This window comes from Seriola aureovittata, chromosome 1, assembly GCF_021018895.1.
Source record: "Seriola aureovittata isolate HTS-2021-v1 ecotype China chromosome 1, ASM2101889v1, whole genome shotgun sequence".
Lineage (NCBI taxonomy): Eukaryota > Metazoa > Chordata > Actinopteri > Carangiformes > Carangidae > Seriola > Seriola aureovittata.
This window is the reverse complement of record NC_079364.1, coordinates 13,959,596-13,981,956: the sequence shown is the minus strand read 5'-3', so window position 1 is coordinate 13,981,956 and position 22,361 is coordinate 13,959,596. Positions and strand designations below refer to the sequence as shown.

The 22,361-nt window shown below is 38.1% G+C and overlaps 1 protein-coding gene across 5 annotated transcripts in view; it reads left to right on the top strand.

The window, feature by feature from the left end:
- Positions 1 to 22,361, top strand: part of apba2b (amyloid beta (A4) precursor protein-binding, family A, member 2b) — a 62,829-nt gene that overhangs the window by 2,825 nt on the left and 37,643 nt on the right. For 3 of the 5 annotated variants that reach the window (XM_056388427.1, XM_056384394.1, XM_056386018.1), the window contains one exon: positions 13,309 to 13,359. The exons of the other annotated variants lie outside the window; for them this stretch is intronic. The gene's annotated coding sequence lies outside the window, so the exon portion shown is untranslated. The remainder of the gene's footprint in view (positions 1 to 13,308; positions 13,360 to 22,361) is intronic. 5 annotated transcript variants of the gene reach the window in all.

The following is a 22,361-nucleotide window of genomic DNA, read 5'->3' as shown; positions in this document are numbered from 1 at the left end:
TGATTAAAATGTTGATTGGTGTCACGATGATTCAATTAATTCTTTAATTTAAAAAAAGACAAAGATGCTGAATTACAATGACAGAAATAAGAAACAAATCATAACATTTGAAAAGTGTGTTTGTCATTTTTCCTTGATACATGGCTAAAACAGTTATTTGATTATCAAAATTGTTTTCCATTCCAATTGTCTGTCGTCCAATTAATCCACTGATCGTTTCAGCACTATTTTGGACTTTCGAGTGTCTACCAATGAAGTCAATTGTCTCAAACCTGTCTCATAGAAATTACATTTTTATATTACCAATTTGTTTTCCCAGTTGTGGTGACAAATGTAATCACTGGCTGGATTATGGTCAGAAGCAACATTTTATTGAATGAATGAAGCAATAAATTTATGAACTACACTGAAGTCCCTGTGAGTTGTTCAGGGTGGGTGGTGGGTGTACAGAGCATGTCACTGTGAAACTGGGGTTTGTATCCTGATTACTATCTATGGTTATGTTTAGAGTAAAAGTTTAGTAAAAGCCCTTTGGTTAAGATAAGAGAAAGATCATGGTTTTGGTTAATTGTTAAAAAAAAACACATTGTGTCTGAAGTCACTATCAGCATTTTTGCAACTTATTTTTTTGCACCATATGTTGACAGCATTTCATCATTACGTTAATAAAAACAATGTGGTCAGCATTACGTTTATTTCAAAATGTATTTGCTGTTGCAAATTAGTTACGTATAAACGTAATTTCTAGGAGACAGGTCTGATTGTCTATGTAAGGAAGGAAATTTGAGCATCAAGACCTAAATTCATGATGTTATAAGCAACTTTTTTTTCACGCAACAATGTGCTCATATAATTTGTATGAGATATGATGTCCAAATTGTTTTTATGTGAATGTAGTGTGCATTGCATTGAATCAGAAAACATCCCTCTATTCCAGTAAGATCACTATGATGTCATATTGTCCCATGAGCTGTTCCATTATTCACAGTCTGTGGAGGATTCATCTTCAGATGACATCATCACTACAGTGAGCTGTACCATATACAGAAAATGAGATGCTTATGAATCACATATATTACATTTTATACATAAATTTAACTGAGATGGACTTTAATGTTTATGTCACTTCTTACACAAAGCCCTTTTATTCCCAAATAAGAATTTCTTTCTCCAGAAATTAACCCGATTGTCAGTCAGGTTGCCTTTGTTGACTCTGATCTGGATCCAAATGCTAATTCAAAAAAAATTCAAATATTTTGTACTATTGAAATATCATATTTAGAGGATTGTGCAGCCTCAGCATAGGCATGTAGTTCTATATTGCAGTGAAGCATAATTTAGAATTAAACCAAGGCAAACACTTTGTTGTGGCCAGGTATAAAGTGGTCAACAGTGTGTAAGAATGTAGTGCTGATTGGAAATATGCTGAACCTTTTTATCCCTACTAGTTGTGTTTCATAAGGTAAGGTAAGCACTGTAACCTAATATATCTACAGAGTGCGTCCGTCGGTTCATTGATCGTCTTCTACTGCACAGCTTTGCTGGTTCTTTCTGTTTGCATAGTAAGGACTTAAATCTTTTGTTTTTGACAGTCATTTACAAAGTTGACCTTTTGTATTCGAATTTGTTTCCTCAAAACTTGAGCAGTCTTACTTAGATTGTGTTAAGTTGTGGATATAATTCTCCGTATCATAACCATATAAAATTGTATGCCATATAACAGTTACAGTCAGTTTTCTCTAAGTAAAGCATGAATATCCTGAAAGAGTTGGGTCAGCCCTTGTTGTCCAGCTCTTGACATTGTTCTGCTATCATACACATGAATATGACAACCATATTAGTGTTACTGTAGTTGTTTTGACAGTGCTGTCTCATTCGATTTGAGTTTTTCCTTGAAAGTGTGAACTGTGTCTCTGCCTCAGTCAGGTTTTTTTTTAAAACTCTCTCTAGACTCCTTTGATGTGGAGGCAAAGCTATTGCCTATAGCTTTCATCCACTGGATATCGATCAGAAGTGGCTTGATCAGTCTTTGAGAGGCCAAGCGTTATTGTCGATGAAGTGCTGACTTTTGGCTCAGGCATATGACTTGTTATTATCTATACTAATGGGTAAAAAAAACAAAACATCCATAAATCCAGGTCTCATTCTTTGGATCAGTCAGGCATAGTTAACGTGCCAATGTTTCAACATATCATGTTTCATCGTTTGTGGCAGCTTTTAAAATGTGAGCCAGTCTTTGAACTGTTGTTCGATTGTTGTATTTTTCTCATCAGTGAGGACAAGAACTTAGGGAGCCCTGTGATTCTTCAGGTTGTGTATAGATAGCATGCAAAGTCTCTTTTAACATAGTTTCTATTCAAAGATGAAGGAAAAGAGAAAGAAAGTCACTTTTGTGGCAGTGATAAAACAGCAAGTTAATATCTACACCATGCATCAGCTGCCTTCATTATGACATGTCGTTTTTCTTGTGATATTCCCATCTCATTGTCTCTCTGTCCTACTGTAAACCACCATGGTTTGAGAAGTCAGTCCCCAGAATGCACAAAACACTTGTCTTTACCCCCTTGTCATTTTTCAACACATCAGTGACCCGTACCTTCAAGTAATCAATATCAAAGCTGTGACTAGTTGAAGCATGGAGAGGTTTGTGAGAAATGTTGCAGGGCAGCAGGATGTGTTATTTACAATTTCCTGAGTGTTCAAAATGACACTGCTGAGTCAAGTGTGAAGGCAGAGGCCACATTGTCTCTATCCTAAGGTCCTCAAAATACACAGCTTGTGTGCTAAATCTCCTTTGACTCTCCCCTTACTAAACAGACATGATATTATCTTCACTGCTGCTGTAAATACCACATCACCTCCACACATACAGTTACACAATGCAGACTCCACTGGTCCTCATATGTGTTCTTTCTTTTTTGTTTTGACTGCTGCTTGTGAGTGGAATCGGATTCAAAAATATCTCAAACGTGTTGTTCGTCTTCTCATCAGAAACCTTCTTTTGCTAACTTCTTTGCCAATTTAATGGAAACATCTTTTTTGATGTTTTTTTCTGTCTGCAGACATAATTGAATGCAAGGTAATCCTTAAAAATAGACAGTTGCTTTAAAATCAGTAAAATTTAAGCATGCTTTTGCAAGCTGAATGTATTGAAGTTACAAAATATATTAATTAATTCCCACCTGTTACCTTATATAATAATTGGTGCTTTTTACATTTTACCACCAATCCTGTTTAACACATCAACATTTGTAATAGTAACTTTAAAAAACACAGCTCTAATTACGTGTTTCTTGGCATAAAGCTCATACTGAAGCAAGCAGCATGTCCTCTCAGAGTCAAAGTATCCACATATGGATCTCTACTGGCAATTAATGTATTACTTTATTGTGAGCTCCATCTCAAACTATCATCAGGTTTTCATTTCAGACAAAAAATGTTTTTTAGACCTGGCTTGTAGTCTGGACCAGCTGATACTTAAGTTCACCTCTTTCCCTGCTCTGCCTTAGCATGATGATGAAACACAACGTGATAATGCAAAAGCATATTTATACATCATCATGTTCCCCCATGGTGTAAATTGCTGTGCCTAGCTGAGATTGTATTGTGTCTTAAGTATTGATCTTTTTATTGCCCTTGCCTGTTTATGAATTATCTTTTTGTATGTCTTCTGTGACCCTCCACACCTACACCCACCCCCACATGTAAGAGTTCATGTCTTAACTGTCCTGCTGAGACACTAAGGGAAAAATGCAACCAACACACATCTTCAAGTTGTCTTTCTACCCTAAACCAACAACAACCTAATTTTTGCATGTCAGTGTGTCAGTGTGGAAATATAAAATGGTACTTCATGGTACTGCATGAGGAGTGTGCTCTTTTTTACTATTCCCTTGTTAAATTTATGAATAATGAGTAGGTGAATTACATAATTTAAACTGCTGATCATTTTTTCAAGTGTGGTGGTGTCCCCTAGAATCAATGAGGTGATGCATACACATCATTTTACCTCTCTTTATGGCATTAGCATGTAAATGAGTCCAAATCAGTTTCACACTCTTTGACTAAATCAGGTCACATTGGGAGGAAAGCAGGGTGGCTAAGAAAGAAAGAAACAGAGAAAAGGAAAGAACAAAAGAAACCCCTCTTCCACAGCACTTGGTAAAAAGAGAAACCCATTCATAGCTGCATTAATCATAGGTGGCACTAAGGAATCGCTCTGAGGCAACATCCAAAGAGAAAGCCACTGAGAATGAGAAGCATTGAAACAACCTTACTGGATCTGTCTGAATGACGTCAGTCTGCTTTCCCTTCACAGTTCTGTCCTTGGTGATCTCAGTATAATTCTGATAAATCTGATCTGAAAAATCTGAACAGATGAATGTACTTACAGTGCAGTTTTGCGTTAACTCTTTTCTACTCTTTAGTATATTTTAATTTACTTGAATGTTAGAGTAAATCTTTGAGTAATCAGTGTGTATCAAATCAAAATCCAATATCAAATTTGCTTATTAAATCCAAATCCTTTCAAATCCCTTACTGGCTCTATTTAGGTTCCATTTTGAACATTTTTTAGGTAACTAAAGTTACAAAGAAGTTTATAACTAAGTTCAAAGATTCAGTTGAGATCTCTAATTACATTTTTGTTGGCTGAGAAAACAGAAAGACCAGATTTGATTGACATGCTTATTAATTTAATGTTCACAACCTCACAAGCAAAAGAGATAAAAGATTTGAAAAGAGATAATTTATCTTCAGAGCTTAGTGTATCTTGAACATTTTGTCAGTGTGGAACTGGATCCAAAATGAAACCCAACCCTGATATTGAGCTATATTGACTTTTGTGGTACAGTACATGTTTTTGCGGGGTACAAGAACATGAAAAATATAAACCATAAAAATAGATGCAAGCAGGAGTCCGAGGCACCAAGCCAGAGTGTATCAACCAAAATGGATTACTCATAGAGACTGTGTGGACATGCCAGTGCTGAAAGTACAAGCTGCAGGAGGTGTGCCAGGTTTTGCTGACATGTCTATGAAGAGGCACATGTGACGTGTATATACACATGCGTACCACATTACTAGCAGATAAATTTTATAGGAAGTTTTAAGTTGAATCAGAGGATCTTATTTTGTTATTGTAAATCCTCCTGTCACCAAACAACCATTCCTGCTCTCAATCACTTCCTCATACTTACTCAGTTATCTGTCAGGCCAGACTACTCAGGCTTTAATCATTTTATTTAACTTTTACATTTAACTGACATTTTAATCAGTGAGGTACTTAATAGATAATACATAATAGTTTTCAGAGATATAACACTGTGTTTGTTTAGTTAATTTCTAGTTTGGCTTCTTTAGTTCTCAGCTTGTCTTTTGCAAACTCGTAGTATGAGTGTGCATGTACATGTTTGCATGCACCTCCCAGACAGTTCATGGTAGATGACACTTTGAACTAGGATCAGTCTTCCTCCAGAATTTGCCTTTTCATGCCATAGGATTTTGAGATTAATTTTTTGGCCAAAGAGGAAAATGCAGCTATTCAATATTCAGAGGTTCTAATTAGAAGAAGTTTCAGAGGAACCAACCTTAACAAACAGTTGGCATTGTTAGTTTTTAGGTTGTGTGTGTGGGATAGTGTTAGTGTGTATGCATGACCTTAATATACCCATTTTATCTACCCTCCTGCTGTGATATGAGTCATAAGATGACTCCGCTCCCTTGGTATACTGTCACTTAACTCATTACTTAGGCTTAAGATGCATACACCAAGCTAGCTCATTAGCTACCACATTTGTTTGAGGAGCAGCATGGCATTAGCATTTAGATGTGCGAAGAACCTGCTGCTGTTAATGTTGGGCTCCGCAGAGAAATTCACATCTGGTAAATTTCTTTTCTCAACAGTGAGAGTTTGCTGCTATTCGAAGAAATAGTGTTGTCTATAAAATGCAGAGGTAAATCTATTTGCAAATAAAATGCAGCATGCTGTACTTATTCAAGCATAACCATTGTGAATCAGACTGAATTTTGAATTGATTTGGAGTCTCAGTCTCTGGGCCATTATTTCTATAGCTAGACATGTTTGTTGATTGACAGCACAGATGATTGCTCATCATTTGTGTGATAAAGTTGATGGAGAGAAACCAGATGGTTGTTTTATCTATAGTGTGAGACTTCTCGGAGAAGAAAAGGGAAATGGGGGGGATCGTGCATATTAAAAAAAAAAAAAAACTAATAAAAGTTGCAAGAAAAAAAGGGGAGATATGACAGAGAAAAAGAGTGCTGTGTTTCCGAATGAATTTGATTCTATGTGTGGCTGTAACTGATCAGGACAAGGATGGTAAAAACCTTATGGATTTTTTTCACAGCCCACCGGTGCGGCAGGATTTCACCCAGTGCTTCTGATGGCAAGTCTGCCTATGACAGAAGGGTCCGTTGTCAATGTGTGTTGAGAGAGGGAGAGAAAGGGGGAGAGGGAGCAAGAGTAGGGAAAGGAGGGGCTGAGCGAACCAACGTGCTGCACACAGCTCTACAATAAAATAATATTTTACCCATTTGAAATAGTTACAAAAAAAAAAAAATCAATATGTGGCAGTCATTTGACTTACACAAATAAATCAGTGTATGGGAAACAGTGGAGCAAGAGAGAAGGGCAAAGCATAGAATATAATAGGGAAAGATATATTTGCATGCAAGTTAAAAAGTGACTTTCATTATGTTTGATCATCACGGGATTGATTCTCATGATCAAGATCAACAGGACTAGCAACTCTTTCACTGTAAAAGAAGTTTCTTGATTCAGTGTTGATATAAACAAAATGGTAATGCTTGATGGTGCTCAATGGTGCCTTAAACCTTAATCTTAATAGAATCATAGATTTTAACTTGTTTCAACACAGGGATCATTGAAGATTTGTTGGGAATGGCATTCAGCTACAGGAAATCTGCAGCAATTGTCAATGAATGGGAATGAGCTGAAAAAAACAAGCACCTGAAAAAAAACATTGAATGACCCCACTTGAACGTTGGTGTTTCAAGTTGCATTGCAACACCAATGGGTTTTTTAATTGTTCAAGAGCAAAGACATTCAATTGTCATGTGATGTAACCTCAGGCTACGTCCACAATACTACGTTTTCGGTGTACCTCCTCAACAGATGCCTTGGACAGAGACACATTCCAGAGCCTTGGATAGCACATTAACATTAACCCTCTGACTGAAGAAAGGGTGGTAAGGTTGTCTGAGGAGACAGCCAGTCAAGCAGAGACTGATGTGCAGAGATCCATCTGTGCTGCTATGCTGTCGTGTGATCTGGTAAAGGTTCTGACACCTGAGAACCTCAGTAACACTTCAAAAAGCAGATTCAGCAGGTTCTTTTGTGCTCTTGGCCAAACCTTCTTCTCCGTTCTGGGTTATTGTTATGTAGGCCATCCTTCTATTGCCATTATTCACTCACTTTAGAGGTAAAAGTATTGTAGCAGGAAAAATCTCCTTAGCACTGTCAAAAAGCAGCTACTGAGGATGTGGCTTCTATTTGTGGTCTATTGCTTGTTGCTGTATGGATACGAGGTCAAACATGGATGATGTAACAGTACATCGGCATATTTCCAGGGCAGGTTCAGTCTTGATATATTTTCAGGAAATGTCAAAAATATATGAAGTATCTTAGGGTGAAACTGTAAGCACTGAAATACTAAGTGCACAGTAGATGCACTTACGACACTGTCAAAAAATATTTTCCACTGATTTTCTTATTGATCAACCAGTTATTTAATAATAGAATATTTTGTTATTTTTGTTAGTGAGTTCCTGTCATTTCTTATGTTCTCTGATGATACATTGCACTGTTTTGGAGCATCAATTGAATAGATCAGTACAGGAGTCGACAGGTCCGTGTCTAGGTGGCTGTGGTGATTGTCTTAATGAGTGTCTTCACATGCATGTCAATATCCAATCATTACTCTGGAAACTCGATTATGTTGTTATTGAGATTGTGCCTGTAAACACACCTTGTACACATTGGCTGTGTTTTTTGAAACCCTGATGAAATACATCGAATTTGCTGACTGAAGTGTGGTTAGTGAGGACGACATTTATTGTATTTGGCTTGTTGTGTTATACTGGAGAATTTATTATGATTGGTGCATTGAATAACTTAGACAAACATATCAGAGTACAAAGCAAAATACAAACATATAATTTGGGAAAAGACATTAGACATATAATCCTGGCTGTTATCTGGTGTCCTTTATGTATGCCTGGGTTTTAGCTATCAGTGTAAGACTTGGACACAGTGCCTAAGCTGAATGAACAGAAAAAATGATTTAGAGAGTTATCTACCGCCCTGGAGAGAGGATACTGTAGCCTATAGGCCTGGATATAAGAAAATATTTTTTTCTGGAAATTAGGTTTGAAAAAGTGGTGACCGTCTTATATTTTATTATATGACAAGACAATTATGTGTTCATTACATCAGATATTCTTTTTGGATAGAGAGAGTATATGTAAGAGCGTTGCATCATGGGTGTTTGTAGCCTTAAAGGAGGTATTTGTAAGTTTTGCTGTTGCTACATAGCAAACATTAGCATTTACTCACCAGTCTAGAAGAAACATTGCGAGTTCAGCATCAGACGGTATTCCTTTACTCACCAAGGTGGAAAGCAATGCCATTGTTAACTCTGGATGTCTTTCCTGTCTTTTCTTCTACTGGAGTTAGAACGATAACCAGCTAGCCCCTCAGAAATAAACCAGGGAGAAACAGCAGAGGATTAGGATTGTCACAGATGGGAGGCGTCAAAAAAGACAATTTGAAAAATGCTGTCAGAGAAAATGATAACACAATGATTACAGTAACTAGCTGGCTAGTGACCAGGGAAACCTAGGGGAAAACCCTGCATGGTAATGTGCTCAATAACAGGAAAGACATCCAGAGTTGTATATTGGAGAACTGGGAGCATTCAAATATGGCTTTCGGTTCCCTACGAGATAAGTAGACGATAAATATGGTGATGTCTCATCTTAAATGCAGCACTGAAGACTTAAAAGGTACACAGCCTTCGAGAGGGTACACAAATACACAAGGTCAAAACAATACTGAATGATGCTCACATCAGTGGGAAGGTGAAAGTTAAGTATTGCTGTCTAATAGTGTGTGTACTTAAAGAGCTGTCAATGATAGCAGGTTCCAGTCTTCTGTTTTGTTTTGCTGTTTGGGCTTACTTTAAATAGCAGATCAAATGTTCCAAATGTTCTCGTCTTCATTGTCATTTACACCACAAGCAGACCTTATTACACCAAATAAGGCACGTGCTTAATAGCTATATCGATATGTCACACAATTTTTCTAATTTAGGGAACATTTCCTTTTACTTACTGAGCAAATTGTAATATATTTTAATCATAGGTATTTTTAATAACATACATTTTCCAACAGGTAAAGCAAAGTTTTGGGTTAGCCATGTATTCAGACAATGTTTCAGTGACATCCTGAACATCTCTAGACGCATAAACTGACAGCACTGAACATGTAGTACACTGCATTACACTAATTGCCCAAGCATGGCATCAAAGAGTTTCTTTCTGATTTCGGTTCAAGATTCGATTCAGAGGTCATAAAAAGAAGTTCTGCACCTCAGCAATAAACTCAAAAACAGTCTGTTGGTTTGGTCCTACATGCTGGAATTGGAGGCGTCTGTGCTAACCTCTGTGCCTCGGGTGTGTTAAGGCTAGCTGAGGAATACTAATGAGAGAATTAATAGAGGTCGGTTTGTACTGAATAGATAATGAATTTGAAAATAATTAAAATAATTAAATATGAGTTCTTGTGTTAGTGCTGCGGTATTACTTTATCATTACCTTGCCAAGATATAACACACAATAAGATGCACTATAAATTTCGAATTTTGACCACTGGAATAATGTTTTTTTTTTTTATATTGACTGCCAAAGAATACTGAGACATACTAACTGGACTGTTAGCATCTAGTGGACTTTTCATTTTGTCCTCTGTTCCATCTTTAGGTGCCTAAGGTCTGCAATAGAGAAACAAGAGCTTAGTTATTGCTCTGGGACAGGACGTCACGTCAGCATGGCAGTGAGCAACCTTGTGAAATGTTGACGTTGTATTAAATGCCAGGGAACAGCTTATGCAAGGTTTTAGAGTGAACAGGGTACTATAAGCCTTTGCCTGTCATGAGAGACGAGGGAGAGAGGTTTCAGATCAATGGGGATAGATCTCCTGCTGAAGATGGGCCCTGATGAACTGAACTGTCTATATGCATACAAGTGTGCTGTTTGTTTGAGGTCCGTTGACTATTATCATAATTATGCCGTTCATAACAAAAAAACATTTTTAAGAATGCAAGTCATCCTATCATATCATATTTTCCCCCCACAGATTCCACTCCAATAATACAGTTTCTGTCAATACTATCTGTCTTCTGTACAACTACAACAGTTTATAGACTGTGAAAAAATGAATAATTGATTGATTCCTAAATAATAGAGAGATCAGTTGATAATGATTGTTAGTTGAAGCCATAATTTATTTTCTTCCAGTCTTTTTTCCAGACATTAGAGCTGCAGGAATTTGTCAGTTAATTGATTTGTCAATCAACCAAAAATTAATCTGTAACTATTTGATAATCAGTTAATTGTGTTGGTCATTTTTTGAGAGGAAATGCCAACTATTTGATGGTTCCAGGTTCTCAAATGTGATAATTTGCTACTTTTCCTTGCCTTGCCCTGATGTTTCCTTATAAACCAAACTGTTAATCAATCAAAAAACATAATTGTCAGATTAACTGATTATAAATACTAACAACCAAGGTGTGTAAAAGAACAGATCAGGTGTCAGCTCCATGCAAAATCACATTTAGCATTTCTTGTTGCTGTGTCAAAAGGCTCAGTCATTAATGTCAAATCCCGAGCAGTCAAATCTGAAAAACTGAAAGAATAGTCTAATTAATCCATCCAGCAATTAAGAAGTCAAGAGGCCATGACTCTCTGACAGGGAGTGTTTATCCATTCAGGATTTCTGTGGTAGGTATAGGGCTAGTGCTATGGCACCAGTAAATATGGCATTGCTGGGGGAAAGCAAAAAATGTAGATTTTGCATGCTAGCAAACTGTTGCTTTTTTTGTGTGATGCTGTGTGCTACAATTTACCTGTTGAAGAATTTTACTTCTAAACATTTGGTGTATTTGATAACCTACCTGGTGTTGTCTGTATACAGTATATTTTAGTGCTAAGCCTGAAGTAGGACAAAGAAGATTTCATCCATGATGCAACTACTATGAAAAATAAACAATGCCCTTTTTAATTGCAGATAATTATTCTAAACAGGCCTATTACCATTGTAATTTAAGAAATGGGTGTTGTTAATTCTTCTCTGTAGACTTTGTTTTGGATTTAGTCACGTCCATGTGACTTCTGCCTCTAATTTCTGAGTTGGATATTCATGGTTGATTGTTGCAGTGCAGTAAAACAACTCTTCAATACTGTGATTGGTCAGGAATGATTAATGACATTGGCGAGGGAAGTCTGGAAAGTGGACACAGATAACAATACCATCAGTTATTAATTAGAAAAAATGGTGATTTATGTATCTGAATTTAGACTTTAGACTACACCATGCTGCAGGGAATGAGGCTATGCAGTTTAAAATTCCTAGATTTCTAGCAGCAGACTCAAGTATCCTTTGGGTTAGTTGTAAGTATGATCTGCTGAGTGTTTTGTCTCAAACACTGTATAGCTGCAGTGTGCTGCAGTGTGAGTTGGACCTGTGGGACCACTACAAGCCTCAGGGCTATATGCAAGTAGAGGGAAGGGAGTCATGGTGAACTACAGCAGTGGTTAGATGGGAGAGGCACCATCATTGTAACTACTTCTAATGCACATTCTCTGTCTCTGTGTCTTATGTATTTCTCAACTTGTGGGGACAGAAATCTCTTCACACGGTCACCGTGGGGACACATCCACAATCTGCAAATAAAAACTGGGTCCCAACAAGATTAATTACGCCTACGATTAAGACTTCGTTTTTGGGTTTGGGTAAAGTAAGTGATGTGGTCAAGCATGTCATGTTTTATTTTGGTGTAAACCTCCAGGTATTTATTAAAAGTCAAAACAATGTTTTCAAAAGTACAGTACAAATTGCCATCAAAAATGAGAAAAAAAACATCATACAAATCTACCAAACTTTTTAATCCCTTGGAAGAATGAGTCAGCGAGTGTTGATCAGTTGCAGTTCACCTGTTTTGCTCCTCTCTTTATTCTCTCTCTCCAAGATATTTGGCCAGATAAACCAATGAATCTCTGCTGAGGACTCAATAGCATTTAAATGGTTTTGAATTCTTCTTTAAAGCCAGCTATTTTTGAAGTAAATGTTTGATTATCTGTCACTTTGAATAGTAATTATTGCATAACTAAGTGGAAATCTCTTGATGTGATTTTGTGTCATCTGGGAATTATGGCAGATTAGCTGTTCTGTTATTTGGTGAATAGCTGCCACTGTTGCTGTCTTCAACACATTTTACACCTGCTTGTTTTTTTGTTTTTTTTTTACCCCCTTCTGACAGGATATATGCACTCAACACAATCCCCACTGGCTGTTGTAAAAGAGCTATCATACCGTCACCAATAGTGCGTGTGCTGCTGGTGTGTTTTCTGGTTGATCTGATCCAAGTGCTGAGAGAGGACAGCAACCTTCAGGCTGTCACAAGGGGACTCAGGCCGTGAGGATGAGATGTGACATGTGGTCTTCCCTTTGTGGCAGATGGTGAAGCTCTCCTGTCAGAGTTTCGGAAAATACAGCACAGCTAATGTTGCTGCTTCAGGTTCGCTGTAACTGAAATCTTGTTACAGGTTTGTCACTCTGATGCAAGCAGCTACACCTCTGGCTCAAACAGTGGAGGTTTAGAAAAAATCTTAGATCTAGATGCTGATTGGAGCAGATCCAACGTACATTTTTTTGTTATTGTTGGCTCAAATTTCATTTGTTTGTTTTTATTTGTTTTGTTATTTTCTGTGTACAGAATAGTGTCAGCGTGGATCTGTGGCAGGATTTGGACAGTCTATGTTCAACCCTAGCAAACCTTCAAATGAGTCAAATGACAGTTGCCACCAGTGTCACTCTGTGTAACCTTAACCACTATCACCTAACAATCCCATTTCACCGCCCCCCGTACCTCCTTCACATTAGGCAGGAGAAAGAGATCAAAGCTCAATCTTCATGCCGAACTGTTTGTCTTTCATGTGGGTTGTCAGTTTTATACTCAGCTTGATGTTCTCTCTCCTTTTGTGCTTTAGGTCATTGCCTGGAGCAAACAGTAGAGCTGCTCTGCCTACCTACGGATATCAGTAAGTTAGCTTTACTGTGCCTTGGCAGGTTATTACAGTATAATTCTCCACATGAAAAGTATTGCACTCCTCCCAAACTGTAGAGATAGTTTAAACTTGCCACAGGTGTAAAACTATGACCTCTGTCCAATGTTGTGTGTCTCTGTGTTGTTTTGTGTTTCTGTGTACTGATAGCGTCCATTAGTTTTCCAATGCAATTTAGATGACGTCATACCCACTTCTGTATGAAGAAGTGGGCGGCGTTTCATCTAAACTGGTTTGGAAAAACAATACAAGCGCACTGGTACACTCAGACCTGTTGCTGGGTTCTGAACACGCATAGACAAAGCAACCTCTAGGCCCTAGAGAGCTACTTAACTTTCCTCGCTTTCCACTAAGTCATGCCATTCTGGCATACAAACAAACAGTGAACAGAGGAGATGAGGAGAGAGGGTAAGGAGTAAAAGGATGGAAAAATATTGAATAAAAGGGTCAAGAGATTTATGTTGTGTGGAGGTTTATTTAGCAAGGTGTTGTTAAAGGCAACATTAAAGCTTGTATCTATAATGTTTTTCTCAGTATATCTGTCTGTATAGTGGAGTATTTCAAAAGCAGAACAACTCTCCTATTAAGTAAGCTGTAAAGTAATGCTGAGTAGTTTGTGAGGTTACACCAGTCCTTGCTGACATATAAATCAGTATTTTTATGCATCAGAGACCGAGTCTATCAACTGATGTCAGACTTTGCTCGTGAGAACATTGTAAACATGCTGCAGTGGCTCTGCATTTTTTGTTAGTTTGGACATCACTTCATTTACTTTTGACTGATTGAGAGTTGGTGAATTTAGTAACATCAACCCACCTTGTCAACACATCCACACAACTAATGATTGTTAGTTATCTCGTGTAAATATACAAGTCACTGATGTAGAGGTTTTCAGTCAAAAATATTGTGTTGTCAACATCACCCTGCTCTTGATAATGACCAGTAAAGGATGAGATGAAACAGAGAGAGGACAGAAGCAGGGAGGTTGTGTGCTGATGGAGGAGGAGAGAGAGCATCATGGGAGAACCCGACTGAAGACATAATGTACAGGGGTGGAGGAAGAGCATGCAAAAACAACGCTTGAGCACAGCGTTGTGAGCTTCTCAACACTGCCTCCCCTCATCATTTATTAATCTTCTGCTAGAATATTCATTCACCCTGGTACAGTGCCATCCTCCTAGAGAGAGAGAGAGAAATTAATAGAGCTCTGTATCATGCTGACACTCATCTGTGTATCACAACCTTTGTTTTTGTAGTCACTTGATATCACCCGTTATCAACCTACTTCTTCCATCCATTTCCACTTGTCTTAGTACTTCATGTTTACTTTTGATTTTGACCACATCCTTCGCTGTAAAGGGATTAAAGATAGACAGGGCGGGGCTGCTTATTCTGGATTTCAGACTATGACCCACAGTGTGGTCTTAAAGGAGCTGTGACTCCACAGCCAGATTACTGACATGAGCCTCACAACCATACTCACACTTGAGCAGCTCCGTAATCAGTCTCAAAATAGGTCCCCATCCATCTGCATGCCACTGATAGTGTTTATGGGAAATCCATAGCTGTTAAGATTCATACAGAGAACTTCAGTAGATTTGAGGAAGGCTGCCTTTTGAATTTGTTTCAGCTAGTGCAGTACAGTGATGTGTACTCAGTCTGCCAGCTGCTATGCTTCACTTATTCTGATTAAATCCTTTGCAGATGAAGGGAAGGACAAAGAATCTGGTGGTCCCCTAACTTGTTCTAAAACATCAAAAGCCACAGAGGCTCCATTTATGTGTACACTGATTCTGATACCACACTGTGAACGTACTGTCAACTAACCTCGAAGTCATGGTGGAATTTCATGCCATGCTATTAAGTCAGTCACATCTGTCATTACATATGCTGTGTGAGGAATCACCTGCACTTTTCTTGTCCTCTGCTCTTTTGGGGACCAAGCGGCAAAGCTGGGTAGGCTCCCATTGTGTTTCCAACTTTTCTTTTTCTTCTGCCACTGGAGTCTAAGGCAGCCCCTAGAACCATATGGTAAAACATGTTGAAATTGGGTACACTGATTTGGGACACTCCTGTGATGCTTTTCACCAATTTTCCCATCTGTGCCTGAAGCGCTCTAGCGCCACCAACAGGTCAAAGTTGGAGGTGCCTTCATGCATGTAATTTTTTAACTGTATCCTCGATTGTCAAAAATGAGGTCCCATTAAATTCCTTCGATCAAGTTGAGTCCAATGCACCATATCATGTTAATTTCAGCCATTTTGGATTTTGTGTAAACGTGTTTTTTCACTCTTCCTTGGACAAATGTTGTCCAATCTCACTAAATTTGGAACAGATGATCTTCAGACCAAGCCTCACAAAAGTTATCACATGGATTTTTGATTTTCCAAAGCCTTTGTCTGTCACAGCCAATCAAAAATGGCAGCAAAGATCCTCAGACTAAGACTGACAAGTTGTGACATGGATTTTTGATTTGCGAAAGCATTTCACCATGACAGCCTATTGAAATTGGAGGCAAAGGTGCTAAGCGAGAAATCAAGTCATATCTCAGCCATTGACTGACATGAAACTTGCTGTGACTGCTTACAACCATGCCCTTGACATAACGACATCATGTTTCCATTGCAACTCTAGCCTGCTGGTCTGCTTGACCCCCTACTTAGGGATTTAAGTTATCTGAATATATAGTCTGTATTTTGTGTATATGTGCACTTTATGTGTGTGCATGTGTGTGTGTATGCATTATAATATAGCATGAAAATTCTTCTGCTCATCACTATTTAGTCAAATTTTACAACCCACAAGCACAAAATGTATGTATGTGGTTGCCATAAATGTATGAGGACCTCTGAGGAAACTGAACAAAAACAATTAAAATTTATTATTATCTTCCGAGAAAATTGTCTCTCATACCTCTCCTCAGGTGGCAGTCCTGTCCTGTGTAGCTTAACTAAAGTGCACCGATATACTGGTGTTTACTGATAAATTATACGCTCATAGAACCAACCTTTCTGAAAATGGTTCATTTTCTGTGACGTGAGGATTAAAATTTGACATAAAAGTGTCATCACAAACCGCATTTTAATCTTAATTTTAATCTTCTCTTAATTTCAATTAGGAGTTTGCTGGTATATTACTGATCTTTTAGAAATATGTCTGGTTGCGATCAGCCATTCCAAAATATGGTAATTAATTTATTGTAACATGATGTAGAATATTAATATTTAGGTTCCTCAACAAGACTGATTGAATTCAACATGATTAAATTTGCAGTATTTTCCAGGATAAGACCATAAAATTAACAACAACATGCACAGTTGAATGGACAGTTGAATTTAATATATTAAAAAAGTAGAGTTAAATATCAAATATTGGTTTGATGAATAAATTGCATCAGTGGTTCTTACAAGTGCTTATGATGGTGTGATGATAATATCCCCACTTCATTAACTCCTGTAGGTCAATAAGGGAAGGTCAAAGTTCAGGGTCAAATACCAAATAATGAATATGGACCTTTGGTGATTCAGTGTCATTGAAACTTCAGCCGGTGCACTGCAGGCTGAAGGACAGCATTTTTTCCACAACTATGCTGACCCTTAATACTTTAGTGACTAAACAGGGAAAAGTTCTGCACTGTAGTTTTAGAGCAGAGCAAAGAGACCAGATACAGAGTGATGTGATGTAAGGGGATTCAAATGAAAGCTGCAATAATCCAGATTTCATGGGATCAGTGCTGCTGTTAGCTCTTTTTGGTCAGCCATCACGGCCGAGCTCTGTCAAACCCTTCTCTGTCCTTGTTGTCTCTTATGATTCCTGGCTCCATACCCAGGGACAGTGAAGTTAGTTCTCAGTACACAACAATGAAATGACTAAAGCAATGTATCTTCATGTTGCATTCTTTGGCATTGATTTATTTCACCCTCCAATCTGACCTTTCATAAAATAAATAAAAGTATGGCAGTTCTCTGTGAGCAATTTGTACATACTAATGGAAAAAAATCATCATCAGTGAAAACATAATCCTGAATTTCCAATGGGTTTTTTGATATAATGTGTGTTTGTGTATATATATATATATATATATATATATATATATATAAATTCTTCACAGCAAACATGCATGGTCATGTTCGCTGTGACTTTAGTGCAATGTCCTTTAAGGAATTCTGATTGTACCGAACCATCTGTTAATAGACCCTCAGTCTGGATAGGGCACAACCTTTCACACACACACACACACACGCGCACATACACACACACAATAAAAAACAAAGATACAACATTAAGATTTAGGCAATGTTTGTGTTTTCAACATTATTTCTGTTTAATTGCAAATGAATATTACAAATGCTAGTTGATAAAATAATGTCCAACAAGTGTTGCTAATTTTTGTCTGCACTTAGTTAAATTACTCATTGACTTTTGCTCCATATATTGTCTCATCTATTTCATAAACTTGAGAGCATAAAAAGTGTCGGTATCTCATTGCAACAGCCAAGAAGCCATCAAAAGCAAATAGGCAGATTCTTTTTGTGTGTAGTCTGAAATGTGTTTGTCTGCAGGGCCCAGATTTCTGGTGTGTTTGCTGTTTTCTGGGATCTGTGTCTCTGTAATCTGTACAGTCTGCAGGCTACTTTATTTGTCTGTAATTTTATATTCCACTTCCTGTTGGTTTATGCATTTGCTGTTATGTTTTCAGCTAGACTGCAAAAGCGGGCCATCTCTAGTGATTGAGTTGAGTGAATGAAGAAGTTACACCATTGGTCAGCCGAATCCCGCTGGACTGAGTGATAAGGTTATACCATTGGTCGGGTGTTGGAGTGTCCCCATCGGTTGTTTTCACTTTCAAAATGATAAGCATCTTTTTTGGACTCAACAGAGTTTAGCTACTTTCCATAGAAGAAAGTCAGCAGTAGCAGAGGTTGGGCTTTCCCTCTGCAGACACACCTCTCTATGCTGACTGCACAGCAGCTGACATAGACATGAATGTGCTTCTAACTTTCTCTCTGAGTGATCATTTTACAAGTAAATATAGCTGAAATCACCACACAGCCGTTGTCTTTGTGTGTCTGGTGTGTATGTGTTTGGTGATTTTGTCAGACGACATTGCGGTTAGTGGAGAGCAGCAGCTTGGAAATGGCTTGGAAGTGACTGCTGGTTAACATGTTGTCTTAATAGGCCTCGTTTCAGTCACTATTTCACGCTTGTTCCATTTTCTGATAACAGAAACAGAAAAGCATATAAATGAGAACACCTTTATTTTGCTGCATTATAATACTGCATATGTGAGCACAGAGAGTAAGAGAGAAGCAAACAGATAAAAGGCTAAAACTGGCTGACACAAATGCCAATAATCTGCGATGAGGTCCAGCCATTTACTAGGTTTTGAGCTAGTCCTGTTTATACTGCAAAAATCATTTGGTGTCTTTTAATTCACTCACATTTTCTACACTAATTTTTGCACATACAATAGTCCCCTTTTAATTTCCTGTCAGTATGCTGCGGCATTTTTTCCAAAACCCCCCTCCTTTCTCTGTCCCACCAAACAGTTATCACACCTTTCCTTTTTACTGTGCATTCATGTATATCTTGCACAGAGAACAGAATTGGACAGGCTGTTATGCTGTTCTGCCTACATATAATTATGTTTCTAGAAATATTGCATGGAGAGGGAACATTTGGCAAGAGTTGAATGTCAGTATGTGTTAAGATGGAAGTTCCTCGCAGCAACAAAAATGTCATCACTCTCATTTAACCCAACTGACAGAGAGAGGTGAAAATTCCTTGGCTGCTGGTCACTAATTATCATTCTACTCTAAGTTTACTATATATTTGACAATATATTTAGTGTAACTATGGTCAAATGTATAGTTAATAGTAGTGTAAGTAGTAATTATATTAATCTAAAAGAAATTGACACATAAATCAACAATCAAAGCCATTTTTCAAGCCAAAATACCAATCTCTGGTTCCAGCTTCACATTTGTGAGGATTTTCTTCTTTTTACTGTTTTACATGAACATAAACTTATTGTCTTTAGGTTTGGGGCTGTAAGTCTTACATAACAAGACATTTGAAGATGTAACCTTGGACTCTTGGAAATTTTGATTGGCATTTTTCATTTTTATCTGACATTTTATTGACTTACTGATTAATCAACTTACTGAGAAAATAATCTGCTGACTAGTTTCAACCCTAGCATCAAATTCATGACATCAACATCATCAACATCAGCTTACATACCTGCACTTGTCACAGAGATCGAAAACCTTTTTCACAGCAGGCTTATTGGTCAATTAGCAGCTTATGAGGCCTGTTAACAGTCTCTCAAGGTTATTTCAATCAAATGACTATGAAAAATTTAAACAAGTAATAATTTGACAGTCAGTCAGCCTCCCAGTTATAATAAAAGTGCCTGGCTGCACCTAAGAACCTCACAATACCTCTATTCTATTCTTTGTTCCTCTTTTTAAGTTTCCAGAGAGTTTGACTTATTCACTTAATAAATCAGCATAAAATTTTATGTGACCATTTTGTGACTTTGCTCTTTCAAAGTGAGTCTTGGTAGTTTTTAATGACAAAGTGACATGAAGTCTCTGTAACGTCTTACTTTGACTCAGTGGGGATTCATACTGAGATAGAAGAGAAAGAGAGATGTATCTACAGATACATGTGATAAGGTCTACTCCTGGATGATGGCATGTGTTGCCTTGGCACTCACCAGGGCAAATAGGAACAGAGCCGATGTCATGACACCAAATGTGAACAGATGTATGTTCTCCCACCTTGTCTAGGTATAACACCGAGCCAGAGCCAGTCTTGTTACCAAGCCAAAGCTCTGACTGCATTCTTGTTTGGCACAGTTTCCACTGAGCGATGTGAGTGAGATTTCCCCAAAGAAATCTAGGTTTAACAATCTTAAAATAGCTTTGAATCATACATTATTACAGCAGCCCTGCCTTCTCTGTCAAACTGCACTTGCTGCTATGATTATTGTCTCCTTGTTTTCTCCAAGCTTCCACATCTGAAAAAATTCCCCAGCCTCATTAGCATAGCTTTATAGTTGATATGAAGAGACTCACAGATGGCTTTTCTGTCTCTCAAAAGTAAATGCACTTAAAAAGAAAAAAAAACCTTTATAGATTATGCAACACACATGAATAGATGTTGTTATATTTTGAAGTTTGAATGTATAAAAGAACACTAGCTGGGGAATGCGGAAAACATACAGAGCTGCTTCTGGGACATTAGGACATGTATTATGTGTGTGTGGAGTGGAGGTGGGCAGATTTCAATCTTCCAGCTTGACTCTGTGTGTTTCCCTTGGGGTCAGTAAAGCGTAAAGGATGCTGGGAGGTGTGACAACCCCTTCTGAACTAGCCACTGCTTCCGGAGGATTGATGTGACAATTTCACACTCACAACCATGAACACACATGCACACAGCACACTCAGTCAGCCCGATGCGACAAACTAGAGCCACCGTGTCAACTAGCACACATTGTCATTCAGATCTAAGAAACAAATACACACATACGCACATTCGTGTAGACGCAGATAAGCAAAATGTCAGCGCAACACAGGACCAGACTGATTATCAAAACCAAGCTTCTTTGTGTCTGTCCATTTGTCTGTCTTTTGTTCTTGTCAGGAGTCATGCAGCTCCTCTGTGTGGCCAAGCAGGCGCTGTCTCTGTGATTAATCCTCAGCCTGTCAGCTGGCCAGCAGTGATACTGAAACCAAACAAAAACTCACACAAAGCTTAGCAGCGAGCACGCTCTCATGGTTTACTTTCAGGACGTACAGACGTGTGCAGGTTGGATTGGCACATCACTGCAAAGCAAAGTGGAGGTAAAGCATTTTTTTTATGAGAGGCAAACATACCTGGGCAACAAGCATGCTTTGTTTTCAATTTACAGTTAATTACAGTCAGCACTTTGGTGTGTTGTTTGCATGTATAGATGTGGAAAAAGACAGGCTAGGGCTGATGGAGTGTGCACTATAGTGTGTGTGTGTTAGTGTGTATTCAATTGTGATGTGAAAGCTGATGAATATTTTCCTCCTGTTTTCCCTGAGGGGTTGTGTGATTGACCGAACCCAGAAGTTATTTCATGTGCCTGCAACCAAACTGCATTAGCGGGCCCGGCTGTTACCGCTCTGCCTGTCTGTCTCTCAACAAGATAAGGGGATATTTCCTGGCCCAATATTGCTTGCTCTGTTCTGTGCTGTCACTAAATACAATGACCATCACCACATTCAATGAATATTATTAGCATTTTTCTTAGGGATCTGTCAGTGTGGAAGACAGCTTTGTGGGAGTAGAAGTACACACTGTTTTTGCCGTGGTCTGATATCTGAGCTGACTCTTGAAGAATAGAGTTGATACTGTGGTGCATTGTCCAGTCTAAATGCAATTATGAGGCAGCTGTCAAACGTCCAATATCGCCAGTCATTAACAAGAAGTCACCTGGCTCAGCAGTTTCAAGCTGCTGCCGTTGTTCTGGTTTGAAAGGACCTGACAGAGGTTAAGAGAGTGAAGACTGCTGAGAAATAACTGGTGTTGATTAAAAGTTGACAAAGAATGAGGATTAGAGGCCTGAGGAGAAAGCTCGTGTCGGGTCAGGATAGCAGACCAGTATGGGTTAATGGTATTGTCCATTCTGCTGGCTAGCTGTTTGCTGTTTGCCAATATATATACAATATAAAATGACTACTGTTCATCCTGTGACTTTTCTTTCTACGGTTTTACTCATTCAAGGGTTGGAACTATTAATATTTTGTCTTAAGTATGAATTAGGATTTTGTGGAAGCCACACTAGAGACAAAAACCTGGAAATGTAGTAAACATTATGACAGTTGTATAAATTCTTTTCTGCAGTATTATAACAGTTTCATAATTAGTCTAATTAGACCTGAGGGTCACACAATATGAAGTTTATTTATTTATATATATTTGTCACCACCTGCTATTTTTTTTTT